This window comes from Ovis aries, chromosome 2 (genome assembly GCF_016772045.2).
Source record: "Ovis aries strain OAR_USU_Benz2616 breed Rambouillet chromosome 2, ARS-UI_Ramb_v3.0, whole genome shotgun sequence".
Classification (NCBI taxonomy): Eukaryota; Metazoa; Chordata; class Mammalia; order Artiodactyla; family Bovidae; genus Ovis; species Ovis aries.
This window is the reverse complement of record NC_056055.1, coordinates 27,368,939-27,383,512: the sequence shown is the minus strand read 5'-3', so window position 1 is coordinate 27,383,512 and position 14,574 is coordinate 27,368,939.

Below are 14,574 nucleotides of genomic sequence, written 5' to 3'. Positions count from 1 at the left end.
AGATATTCCATGCAAACGGAAGTCAAATAAGAGTAGCGATACTCAGATAAAACTGACTTTAAAGGTCATTACAAAAGATATTGAAGGACACTACATAATGATCAGGGGATCAATACAAGAAGAAGATATAACAATTATATATGCACAGGAGCGCCTCAAATGCTAGCAGGGGAATGCTAAAAGGGGAAATTGGCAGTAACACAATCATAGTGGGGGACTTTAACACCCTACTCACACTAATGGACAGATCATCTAGACAGAAAATTAATAAGGAAACACAAGCCTTAAATGACACATTGGTCCAGAGAACCTAATTGGTGTTTTCAGTATATTCCATTCAAAAACTGTAGAATACATTTTTTTCTCAAGTACACATTGAACATTCGCCAAGATAGATTACATCTTGGGTCACAAACCAAGCCTTGGTAAATTTAAGAAAATTGAAATTGTATCAAGATTTTTTCCTGACCACAACAATATAAGATTAGATATCAATAATAGGAGGGGAAAGACTGTAAAGAACACAAAAATATGGAGGCTAGACAATACATTACTAAATAATCCAGTGGTCACTGAAGAAATCAAAGAGGAAATTAAAAAAATACTGAGAAACAAAAGAAAATGAAAACATTACAACTTAAAATGTAAGGGATGCAGTAAAAGCAGTGCTAAGATGGAAATTTAAGCAATAAAAGCCTACTTCAGGAAATGAGAAAAATGTCAAATAGACAACCTAACTTTATACCTAACTTCAGTTCAGTTCAGTCGCTCAGTTGTGTCCGACTCTTTGCGACCCTATGAATCGCAGCACGCCAGGCCTCCCTGTCCATCACCATCTCCCGGAGTTCACTCAGACTCACGTCCATTGAGTTCGTGATGCCATCCAGCCATCTCATCTCGGTAGTCCCCTTCTCCTCCTGCCCCCAATCCCTCCCAGCATCAGAGTCTTTAACAATGAGTCAACTCTTTGCATGAGGTGGCCAAAGTACTGGAGCTTCAGCTTTAGCATCATTCCTTCCAGAGAAATCCCAGGGTTGATCTCCTTCAGAAAGGACTGGTTGTATCTCCTTGCAGTCCAAGGGACTCTCAAGAGTCTTCTCCAACACCACAGTTCAAAAGCATCAATTCTTCGGCGCTCAGCCTTCTTCACAGTCCAACTCTCACATCCACACATGACCACAGGAAAAACCATAGCCTTGACTAGACAGACCTTAGTCAGCAAAGTAATGTCTCTGCTTTTGAATATACTGTCTAGGTTGGTCATAACTTTTCTTCCAAGGAGTAAGTGTCTTTTAATTTCATGGCTGCAGTCACCATCTGCAGTGATTTTGGAGCCCCAAAAAATAAAGTCTGACACTGTTTCCACTGTTTCCCCATCTATTTGCCATGAAGTGATGGGACTGGATGCCATGATCTTCGTTTTCTGAATGTTGAGCTTTAAGCCAACTTTTTCACTCTCCTCTTTCACTTTCATCAAGAGGCTCTTTAGCTCCTCTTCACTTTCTGCCATAAGGGTGGTGTCATCTGCATATCTGAGGTTATTGATATTTCTCCCGGCAATCTTGATTCCAGCTTGGGTTTCTTCCAGTCCAGCGTTTCTCATGATGTACTCTGCATATAAGTTAACTAAGCAAGGTGACAATATACAGCCTTGACATACTCCTTTTCCTATTTGGAACCAGTCTGTTGTTCCATGTCCAGTTCTAACTGTTGCTTCCTGACCTGCATACGGATTTCTCAAGAGGCAGGTTAGGTGGTCTGGTATTCCCATCTCTTTCAGAATTTTCCACAGTTTGTTGTGATCCACAGAGTCAAAGGCTTTGGCATAGTCAATAAAGCAGAAAGAGATGTTTTTCTGGAACTCTCTTGCTTTTTTGATGATCCAGCAGATGTTGGCAATTTGATCTCTGGTTCCTCTGCCTTTTCTAAAACCAGCTTGAACATCTGGAAGTTCGCGGTTCACGTATTGCTGATGCCTGGCTTGGAGAATTTTGAGCGTTACTTTACTAGCATGTGAGATGAGTGCAATTGTGCGGTAGTTTGAGCATTCTTTGGCATTGCCTTTCTTTGGGATTGGAATGAAAACTGACCTTTTCCAGTCCTGTGGCCACTGCTGAGTTTTCCTAATTTGCTGGCATATTGAGTGTGGCACTTTCACAGCATCATCTTTCAGGATTTGAAATAGCTCCACTGGAATTCCATCACCTCCACTAGCTTTGTTCATAGCGATGCTTTCTAAGGCCCACTTGACTTCACATTCCAAGATGTCTGTCCCTAGATTAGTGATCACATCATCATCATTATCTGGGTCGTGAAGATCTTTTTTGTACAGTTCTTCTGTGTATTCTTGCCACCTCTTCTTAATATCTTCTGCTTCTGTTAGGTCCATACCATTTCTTTCCTTTATCAAGCCCATCTTTGCATGAAATGTTCCCTTGGTATTGCTAATTTTCTTGAAGAGAGCTCTAGTCTTTCCCATTCTGTTGTTTTCCTCTATTTCTTTGCATTGATCACTGAAGAAGGCTTTCTTATCTCTTTTTGCTATTCTTTGGAACTCTGCATTCAGATGCTTATATCTTTCCTTTTCTCCTTTGCTTTTTGCCTCTCTTCTTTTCACAGCTATTTGTAAGGCCTCCCCAGACAGCCATTTTGCTTTTTTGCATTTCTTTTCCATGGGGATGGTCTTGATCCCTGTCTCCTGTACAGTGTCACAAACCTCATTCCAGAGTTCATCAGGCACTCTATCTATCAGATCTAGGCCCTTAAATCTATTTCTCACTTCCACTGTATAATCATAAGGGATTTGATTTAGGTCATACCTGAATGGTCTAGCGGTTTTCCCTACTTTCTTCAATTTGAGTCTGAATTTGGCAATAAGGAGTTCATGATCTGAGCCACAGTCAGCTCCTGGTCTTGTTTTTGTTGACTGTATAGAGCTTCTCCATCTCTGGCTGCAAAGAATATAATCAATCTGATTTCAGTGTTGACCATCTGGTGATGTCCATGTGTAGAGTCTTGTCTTGTGTTGTTGGAAGAGGGTGTTTGCTATGGCCAGTGCATTTTCTTGGCAAACTCTATTAGTTTTTGCCCTGCTTCATTCTGTATTCCAAGGCCAAATTTGCCTGTTACTCCAGGTGTTCCTTGACTTCCTACTTTTGCATTCCAGTCCCCTATAATGAAAAGGACATCTTTTTTGGGTGTTCTAAAAGGTCTTGTAGGTCTTCATAGAACCGTTCAACTTCAGTTTCTTCAGCATTACTGGTTGGGGCATAGACTTGGATGACTGTGATATTGAATGGTTTGCCTTGGAGACGAACAGAGATCATTCTTTCGTTTTTGAGATTGCATCCAAGTACTGAATTTCGGACTCTTGTTTTCCATGATGGCTACTCCATTTCTTCTGAGGGATTCCTGCCCGCAGTAGTAGATATAATGGTCATCTGAGTTAAATTCACCCATTCTAGTGCATTTTAGTTCGCTGATTCCTAGCATGTTGACGTTCACCCTTGCCATCTCTTGTTTGACCACTTCCAATTTGCCTTGATTCATGGACCTGACATTCCAGGTTCCTATGCAATATTGCTCTTTACAGCATCGGACCTTGCTTCTATCACCAGTCACATCCCCAGCTGGGTGTTGTTATTGCTTTGGCTCCATCCCTTCATTCTTTCTGGAGTTATTTCTCCACTGATCTCCAGTAGCATATTGGGCACCTAATGACCTGGGGAGTTCCTCTTTGGTATCCTATCATTTTGCCTTTTCATACCATTCATGGGGTTCTCAAGGCAAGAATACTGAAGTGGCTTGCCATTCTCTTCTCCAGTGGACCACATTCTGTCAGACCTCTCCACCATGACCCGCCCATCTTGGGTTGCCCCACAGGCATGGCTTGGTTTCATTGAGTTAGACAAGGTTGTGGTCCTAGTGTGACTAGATTGACTAGTTTTCTGGGAGTATGGATTCAGTGTGTCTGCCCTCTGATGCCCTCTTGCAACACCTACCATCTTACTTGGGTTTCTCTTACCTTGGGTGTGGGATATCTCTTCACGGCTGCTCCAGCAAAGCACAGCCGCTGCTCCTTACCTTGGACGAGGGGTATCTCCTTACCACCGCTGTTCCTGACCTTCAACAAAACCCTAAAGCAACTAGAAAGAGAAGAGCAAAAAACCCCCAAATTTAGTATCAGGAAAGAAATCATAAATATCAGAGCAGAAATAAATGAAGAAATGAAGGAAATATTAACAGAGATCAATAAATCTAAAGACAGTTCTTTGAGATAATAAACAATATTGACAAACCATTAGCCAGACTCATTGAGGCAAAAAGGGAGAAGACAATAAAATTAGAAATGAAGTTACAACAGAAAAGGCAGAAATACAAAGGATAATAAGAGACTGAAAAGTGAAAGTGGAGTTGCTCAGTCATGACCAACTCTTTGCGACCCCATGGACTGCAGCCTCCTAGGCTCCTCCGTCCATGGGATTTTCCAGGCAAGAGTACTGGAGTGGGTTGCCATTGCCTTCTCCAGGGGATCTTCCTGACTTAGGGATTGGACCCAGATCTCCTGCATTGCAGGCAGACGCTTTACCCTCTAAGCCACCAGGGAAGGCTTTAATAAGAGACTACTACAGGCAACTATATGCCAATAAAATAGACAACCTGGAGGAAATGGACAAATTCCCAGAAAGTACAACCTTCTAAGACTGAACCAGGAAGAAATGGAAAACATGAACAGACCAGTCACAAGCACTGAAATGGAAACTCTGATCAAACATCTTCCAGCAAACAAAAGTCCAGAGCCAGATGGCTTCACAGGCCAATTCTATCAAACATTTAGAGAAGAGATAACACCTATCCTGCTCAAACTGTTCCAAACAATTGCAGAGGGACAAACACTCCAAAACTCAGTCTGCGAGGCCAATATCACTCTGATTCCAAAACCAGATAAAGATATCACAAAAAAAGAAAATTACAGATCAGTTTCATCCATGATGAACATAGATGCAAAAATCCTCAACAAAATACTAGTGAACAGAAGCCAACAACACATTAAAAGGATCATTTACCATGATCAAATGGGGTTTATCCCAGGGATGTAAGGATACTTCAATATATGCAAATCAATCAATGTGATACCCCATATTAACAAACCGGAAAAAAATAAAAAACATGATCATTTCTATAGATGCAGAGAAAGCACAAGACTATTATTCAATCTAATTTTGGAAGTCCTAACCACGGCAATCAGAAATGAAAAAGAAGTAAAAGCCATCCAGATTAGAAAAGAAGTAAGCCTCTCATTGTTTGCAGCTGTACTTATACTATATGTAGAAAACCCTAAAGATGCCACCAGAAAATTACTAGAGCTAATTAATGAATTTAGTTAAGTCGCAGGATACAAATTTAATACACAGAAATCCCTTGCAATCCTATACACTAACAATGAAAAATCAGAAAAAGAAATTAAGGAAACAAGTTCATTTACCATTGCATCAAAAAGAATAAAATACCTCAGAATAAACCTACCTAAGGAAGCAAAAGACCTGTCTTCAGAAAACTATAAGATATTAATGAAAGAAATCAAAGATGACAAAAAGGCGGAGAGATATACTGTGTTCTTGGGTTAGAAGAATCAGTGTTGTCAAAATGACTACACTATCCAAAGCACTCTACAAGTGCAATCCCTATCAAATTACCCATGGCATTTTTAAAGCAGAATTAGAACAAAAATTCTAATTAGAAAAAAATTAGAAAAAAATTCAAAATATGTAGGGAAACACAAAAGAACCCAAATAGCCAAAGTAATCTTGAGAAAGAAAAATTGTGCTGGAATAATCAGGCTTCCTGCCCTCAGATTATACTACCAAGCTGCAGTAATCAAAATTATTTTGTACTAGCATAAAAACAGAAATAAATCAATGCAACAAGATAGAAAGCTCAGAGGTAAACCCACACACCTATGGTCACCTAATCTATGACAAAGGAGGCAAGCATATAAATGGGAAAAAACAAAAAGCAGTCTCTTAAATCAGAACATCCCCTAATACCATACAAAAAAGTAAACTCAAAATGGATGAAAGATCTAAATTTAAGGCTGGATACTATGAAACTCTTAGAGGAAAACAGAGGCAGAACACTTTTTGATGTAAATCATAGCAAGATCTTTTTTTGACCCACCTCCTAGAGTAATGAAAATAAAAGCAAATGGGACTTAATTAAACTTAAAAGCCTTTATACAGCAAAGGAGACTGTAAACAAAATGAAAAGACAACTCTCAGAATGGGAGAAAATATTTGCAAATGAAGCAACCGACAAGGGATTAATCTCCAAAAGATAACAAATAACTCATGCTGCTCAATATAAAAAATACAACCCAATCAAAAAATGGGCAAAAGATCTAAAGAGATATTTCTCCAAAGATATACAGATGGTCTAAAAACACATAAAAAGATGCTCAACATCACAAATTATTAGAGAAATTCTAACTAAAACTACAATGACATACCACCTCACACCACCCAGAATAACCATGATTAAAATGTCTACAAATAGCAACTTCTGGAGGTGGTGTGGAGAAAAGGGAACCCTCCTATAGTGTAGGTGGGAATGTGAGTTAGTGCAGCCACTGTGGAAAACTGTATGCCTTAACAAAGTAGAAAATACTTAATCCAAGGCCAGCAGATGGGAAAAATAATAAATAATACAGCATACATAAACAAAACAGAAAATAATAGAAGTCAATGAAACCAAGAGTTGGTTCTGAGAAAATATCAACAGGTACCTCAAGATTGTGACACAAGAGACTCCCGAATTTCCCTCCTTCCATGGATGCACTGAATTTACAGCTACACACGGATCAGTTCCCTCTGAGAGAAGCTTAGAAATTGCTTGAGTGACTCCTACACATTGGGAACTGAGAAAATACCCACATGAAAATGTATAGTGAAGGGTGAGACACTTCTATAAACCCCACCCCAGAATAATGCCTTATAATCTTTCCAAAACCATCAATTCCCAGCCCCTTCTTGATCAGTAAAGTGTTTGGGCACATTTCTAATGCCCCAGATTTTAAGCCTGTCACCTGAGGGATGGACCCTCAAATCATCTAGCTCTGAGAACCAAAGGGCTTCCATTCACAAGTCCCACGGTGTTATAGCAAAGAAGCAATTGTTATTAGGTGCTTGAGCACTCCCTGTGGCTATTTCCTCAAGCTTAGGGCAGAGGGAGTAGATTGCATTTGAGCTGAATCCTCCCCAGAGCCACAAAGAGCCAGTGGGTACTTACCCTGCCCTCTCCCTCCATCTTGCTCCAACAATGAAACCAAATCCTGCATGTCCCTAGAAGGAACTTTCTACACGTTTACAATCCTGACTTTTAAAACTGCCGCTTGAGGGATAGACTCCAAAATAACCTACCTCTGAAAGCCAATGGAGTTTACATTCATGAATCCTACAGTACTATAGCAAAGAAACAGTTTTTGAAAGGATGCTTGAAGACTCCCTGTAGTTTATATACCCAGGCCCAGCATGGAGGGAGAAAACAAAAATGCACATCTCCCAGTTAGTCCCTGGAAAGAATTTGTGTATTTTTCTAGCTGCTGCCGTGGTTCTGGCTTCTAGTCAGTCTGCATGTAGGAGCTGACTGGGATCCTCTTGTAAGCCTGGTAAAGCTGGTGGGCTATCTCCCCCAGCTCCAACAGTAAGACCAAGTGTTCATTTTCACTCCTGAAAGCTGGTCCAGACATTCCACACCCCGATTTTCAACTACCACCCAAGGGACTAGCCCCCAAATCATGTAGCTTTGGGAGCTGACAGGGCTCATCATTCATGAGTCCCTGGGACAACTAAAAACAAAGGCTATTTTATTTGGACACAAAAGCACTTGCAGAAACGTTTCCCCTGATTCAGCAAAAACTAAAGTGAAAGTGAAAATGAAGTTACTCAGCCGTGTCCGACTCTTTACGACCCCATGGATTGTAGCCTACCAGGCTCCTCAGTCCATGGAATTTTCCAGACAAGAGTACTGGAGTGGGTTGCCATTTCCTTCTTAAAAACAAAGGCTATTTTGTTTGGACACAAAAGCACTTGCAGCAACCATTTCCCCTGATTCAGCAAAAAGTAAGTAAGCAAAAACGCCCAACTCCTGGATTCTTCTTGATGGAGGATAGACTGCATATCTAATGCCCTGATTTTCCCAGTTCCTGCCTGATAATTGGGCTTCCAATTAACTTGCATCGGGGAGTTAAAGGGTCTAGAAGCCTAAATAGGCATAAGAAGGTTTCCCACATCTTTGGGGACACTGATGAGTATTGGCACACCCTTAACTATAGGAAGCCACCAAGGAAAAAGACAGGATTTGATCATAAAACTTTTAGAGACAATCAGGAGCTCAGGCCAGGCTGATTATGGAGGTTCATCTACGCAAGGCCAATGTGTCAATACTGGGAAAAGTGGCTGTTTTATACAGAAACCAACACAGAAAATCAAGAAAAGTAAAGAAATGAGGATGTTTCAAACAAAATAACAAATCTCTAGGAACTTACCTTAATGAAGTAGACGTAAGTGTTTTACCCAATAGAGAGTTCAAAATAATGGTAATAAAGATGCTTATTGAGGTCAGGAGAATAATGCATGAACAAGGTACAAATTTCAACAAAAAGACAAAATGTTTTTAAAAACTACCAAACATAAATCATGGACATGAAAAACACAATAAATGAAGAACTCAACAGAGATGTTCATAAGTAGACCAGATCAAGTGGAAGAAAGAATCAGACAAGGGAGTGGAAATCATCCAATCAAAAGAGTGAAAAGAAAGAATGGAAGAAAGCAAAGATAAGTTAAGGGTCACCGCTTAGTGAACCAATGTAGGTATTCTAGGTCTTCAAGAAAGAAAAAGAGAAAGGGCAGAAGGCATATTCAAAGAAATAGTGCCTGAAAACTTCCTTAATATGGAAAAAGAAAGATATCCAGATTAACGAAGTCCATAAAACGTATAACAAGATTAATTCAAAGAGATCTACCCAGAGACACACTATAATGAAATTATCAAAAGTTAAAGATAGAATCTTAAAACCAACAAGAGATAAGTGACTTTATACAGGGAATCCTCTTTAAGCCTATTAGCAGATTTTTCAGTAGGAATGTTACAGGCCATTGGGAATGGGATGATTAAAAAAAACCAAAAAAACTGCTAAGAATACTCTACCCAGTAAACTTGTGCTTCAGAGTTGGAGAGACAGAGAATTTTCATAAACAAACAAAAGCTGAAGGAGCTTATATGAAAGTTGTTAAAGGGAATTGTTTATTCTGAAATGAAAGCATGTAAGTTAGGAATATGAAAGCATATGAAAGTATAAAGCTTATGGGCAAATAAATAGTTAAATTCAGAATGATATTGTGATGGTGATGGTTAAATTTCTTAAAACTTTAAAGGTTAAAATATAAGAACAACTCTAACTGCAATACTTTGTTAATAAATATACAATACAAAAAGATGTAAATTGTGACATCAAAAGCATAAAATGAATAGAGTGTAAAAATGTAGATCTTTTTTATGTATTAATTTTCAAAATTCAGCTTATCATTTTAGCCTGTCATGAATATAAGATGTTGTATGTAAGCCTCATGATAACTAAGAATCAAAACCTTTAGTAGATACCCAAAAGACAGGGGCAGAATCAAGGCATACCACAACAAAATCATCAATTCACAAAGGAAGGCAGCAATAGAAGAGTAAAAGAATTACAAAAACCCAGAAGCAATTAAAATAATGGCCTAAGCCCTTACCTATCAGTAATTCCTCTGTATGCAAATGGATTAAATTCTTCCATTAAAAAATGTAGAGTTGTTTTATGAATTAAAAAACAAGACCCAACTATACACTGACAACAAGAGACTCACTTCAACTTTAATAACAGTAAAGGAATGGAAAAAGATACACTATTGTAATGAGAAATAAAAGAAAGCAATAGCTATAATTACATAGATTTGATAGCTATAATTATAGAGACTTGAAGTCAAACACTGTAACAAGAGACAAAGTCATTACATAATGATAAAGAATAAATTTACAAAGAGGACATATTAATAGAATTTTTATTCATCCAACATCAGTCAGTTCAGTTCAGTTCAGTTGCTCAGTCATGTCCGACTCTGCGACCCCATGAATTGCAGCACACAGGCCTCCCTGTCCATCATCAGAGTACCTTAAATATAGAAAGCAAATATTATTTCCTGACTTGAAGCAGGAAATAGGCAGCGATATAATACCATGGAACTTCAATACCCAACTTTCAACAGTGGACAGAACATCCCCAAAGAAAACCAATAAGGAAATATTGGACTTAAACTACACATCAGATCAGATGAACCTAACAGACATATGCAGAACATTTCATCCAATACCCCTGGAATACACATTCTTCTCAAGCATACATAGAATACTCACCATGGTAGATAATGTGTTAGGTCACAAAACAAGTCTTAACAAATTTAATATAGTTGAAATTACTCTTTCTTTTCCAACCACAATGATATGACAATCCATAACAGTAGGAAAGCCAGACATATCACAGGTGTTTTTGTTGTTTAGTTGCTAAGTCATGTCCAACTCTTGTGACCACATGAACTGTAGCCTGGCAGGCTCCTCTGTTCATGAGATTTCTCAGGCAATAATAACTGGAGTGCATTGCCATTTCCTTCTCCAGGGGATATTCCTGACTCAGGAATCAAATCCATGTCTCCTACATTATAGGTGCATTCTTTACTGCTGAACCACTAGGGAAGCCCATCACAAATATGTGGAGATTAAGAAAACATGTTCCTGAATGACAAAAGGGTCAAAAGAGAAATCAAAAGGAAATTGGAAAGATATTTTGAGACAAATAAAAATGAAATACAACATACTAAAACTTATGTGAAGTTCTAGAAAGCAAGTTTATAATGATAATAGTATACATTAAGAAAAAAGAAAGCTCTCAAATAAGCAACCTAACAACAACAACTAAGAACATCAAGGAACTAAACAATGAATTAAGCTGAATGTTATCAGAAAGAAGGAAATAAAAATTAGGCCAGCTATAAATGAAAAAAAGGACTAAAAATACAAAAGGAAAGACCACTGAAACTAAGAGCTGTTTTTTAAAAAATTACAGTATGTATATTGGCTTTTCAGATATTCTATTGCATATTAACAGACTACAATATTGTATAAACATATCTTTAATATGCACTGGGGAACCCAAAAATTCATGTGGAGTGTTTTGTTGTGATATTCACTTTATTTTTGTTGTCTGGAACCACACCTGCAATATCTCCAAGGTATGCCTGTACACAATGGAATATTAATCAACCTTTAAAACAGCAGTGCCCAATCTTTTTGGCACCAATTTTGTGGAAGACAATTTTTTCACAGGCTGAGTCGGGGATGGTTTCAGGATGATTTAAACACATTACATTTACTGTGCACTTTATTTCTATTATTACATATAATGAAATAATTATATAATTTACCATAACGTAGAATCAGTAGGAGCCCTGAGCTTGTCTCCCTGCAGCTAGATGATCCTATCTGGGGGTGATAGGAGACAGAGACACCTGAAAGTGTGTTGCTTATGTCCAGTCTACTCCACGATCTTGTTTTGGTCACTGTCACTGCAGAAAGCCCTGCGTCACAAAGATAGGATGTTGGAAATGGAAGCAGACTTTTCAGTGCTTTTGTGGCAATCTCAGTATATTCTGCCTTGACTTTAATTCAAAATGTATAGAGATTTGAAGTTGTCTCAAACATAGCTTCTCCCCCCTCTGGGTTGGCAGTTAAATTAAAAAAAAAAAAAGCACCCCAGTTATCTCATTGTCTTCCTTGTCCATTATTTTTCTTAAGTTACAAAAAACTGGGGAGAGGGTATGAGTTATCTTTGCAGACTGACATACTTGCAGAGGACTCCTGAATAATGATGATGATTCAAAAGCTCTTAGGTTAAGATGCATAGAGTCAGACAGGATTGAAGTGATTTAGCAGCAGCAGCAAGCTTCCATTTGTAGAAGGCGATGGCACCCCACTCCAGTACTCTTGCCTGGAAAACCCCATGGACGGAGAAGCCTGGTGGGCTGCAGTCCATGGGGTCGTGAAGAGTCAGACATGACTGAGCAACTTCACTTTCACTTTTCACTTTCATGCATTGGAGAAGGAAATGGCAACCCACTCCAGTGTTCTTGCCTGGAGAATCCCAGGGACAGGGGAGCCTGGTGGGCTGCCATCTATGGGGTCGCACAGAGTCGGACACGACTGAAGCGACTTAGCAGCAGCAGCAGCAGCAGCAGGTTTACTCCTGAATCAGGCAAAGAGCAAAGAACAACATAAGAAGGAATTTTGTTAACAGCAATCTTATAATACAATTTTGATTATGACAGTCCAGTGGTTACAATTACATTCATGATAAATCACTAAAATCACCCAGTTGCTTATACAATGGAGGTATCAGTGCAAGGAGTCATCTGAAGAGTGAAAACCAGAATTAGTAAGGCTTCTCTGGCAGTGTGATTCTGACACCAGTGGCTCCTGGCTCAGTCACCCTCACTTTGAGTCCTGGTCTTCTGTTTCATCTAAGAGGGCAGAGCAGATCCCCAGCTTTTTCAGTTCTTCCACCAGCTCCCCAGTTCTAGTGCATCTGGAGAAGAATGTCACCACCTCCCCCATGAACTTGCAGTTGAGGTACACTTGTGGGATGGTGGGCTGGTTGTAATAGTCTTTAATGCCTTGTGGGAGCTGGGGGTTATCTAGCACATTATAGGTTGTGGGATCTGTACTATGGCATTGCTGAAGCGGCACTGGGGCTGCTCTGGCATCCCCTTGAGGAAGACTACCACCTTGTCCTTCCCCAATGTGTCCAGGTGCTCCGATGAGCTGCTGCCACCTAAGCTCAGCACCTGCACACCTGGGGCCCTACAGGCCATCATCCATGCTGTGCCCCCAGACAAGCAGAGACCTGCTTGGCTCAGGGATTCTCTCACCCCCACATGCTGGCCAGAGCCCTTAACTGCCCCAAACATACTTTTAAGGCCACTGTCGTTTGTGATCTCAAACAACTAATCCTCTCCTAGAATGGCCAAAGTCAGTTCACCTGGTTTATTCACAAATGGGCTGCAGATCCATTCCTTCTCAGTTTGGGGATCATCTCTGGTTTGGAAATAATGCTCAAACCCTTTTGAAAGCTGAGATAGGTGATCACGTACCATTTGGGAGAAAGAAGCCCCTGTCTCAATCTCTTTCAAAATCTCTGCTAATGTTTGAAACATGTTAAAAAAAAAACAACCAAAAGCAAAACCCAAACTTTTTACCCCCATAACTGCTGTTTAACTTTGAATGCAGCCACTTTATCTGCTGACTTGAACAAGTTGTCATGCTCCCCTGAAGGGACAGATTGAGTTCATTGAGCAGGTTGAATATGTCACACAAGTGAGCAAGTTTTGTCATCCATTCTGTGTCAGTGAAATATGCTGCCAGTGGTGACCATTTTTCTAAAAGAATTATTTAGAGAAGCTCTCATAACTCAAAAACTCTAGCCAGTGATATACCTTTAGAAAACCATCTCACATTTGTGTTTAAGAGAAGACGTGCTCTGTGTCCGTCTCCTCACAGAGGTATGTGATGTGAGTTAAGAGCATGTATTTTAATATGGTTAATAATTTTAAGCACATCCTGAAAAACATTGTTAAGTTCAGGTGATGTTTTTCAGCTAGACAGTATTTATGCATGACGCAATGCATAGGCTCATATTAAGAAGTGACCTTTTTGGCCGGAGTAGTGAAAGCAGAAAGCCATCCAGTCACGGCAGCTACTCTGTCTGTGCCTGCATGCATAAGTGCTTAGTTGCTCAGTTGGGTCCAGCTCTTTGCAATCCCATGGGCCATAGCCTGCCAGGCTTCTCTATCCATGGGATTCCCAGGCAAGAATACTGGAGTGGGTTGCCATTTTCTATTCCATCTGTCTGTGCAAATACAGACACAAAATGACCAATTCAGTTTTCCTAATACATAATCAATCAAAGACTTGAATAGTTCTGCAGCTGTGGTGTTCATTTGCAACTAAAGGGAGCATACCATATCCTCATGCACATCCTCCTGAGAAACTGCACAAAAACAAGTGTTCTTGCCTAGCTGTCAACATTGGTAGACTTGTTAACCTGGGTTGTATACCACAGTGACTCATTAACTCTAACAACTATACCACAATATCCTCTGCTATTTCATCAATTCATCTAGTTATGGTGCTAAATGAAGAGGAATATATGCCACGTTTTGAACTGCAGCCTCTCCTCAAAGTTCATGACAAATGTCCTTAGCAGCAGGCATGATCAGCTCTTCACCAATAGTAAAGGACCTCATAGTTTTAGCCACTAAGAATGATGCTCTTGGTGCAGACACATTTGATGAAGTGGTGGCCTTCAATAATTGCTTCTGTTCTTCATGCTCACATTTTTTTTTTCTTTTGAAAAACTCCAAAGCCTTGTCTTTTAATGCAGAGTACTTGGTCTCCATGTGGCAAAGCAATTTTGATGGTTTCATAGCTTCT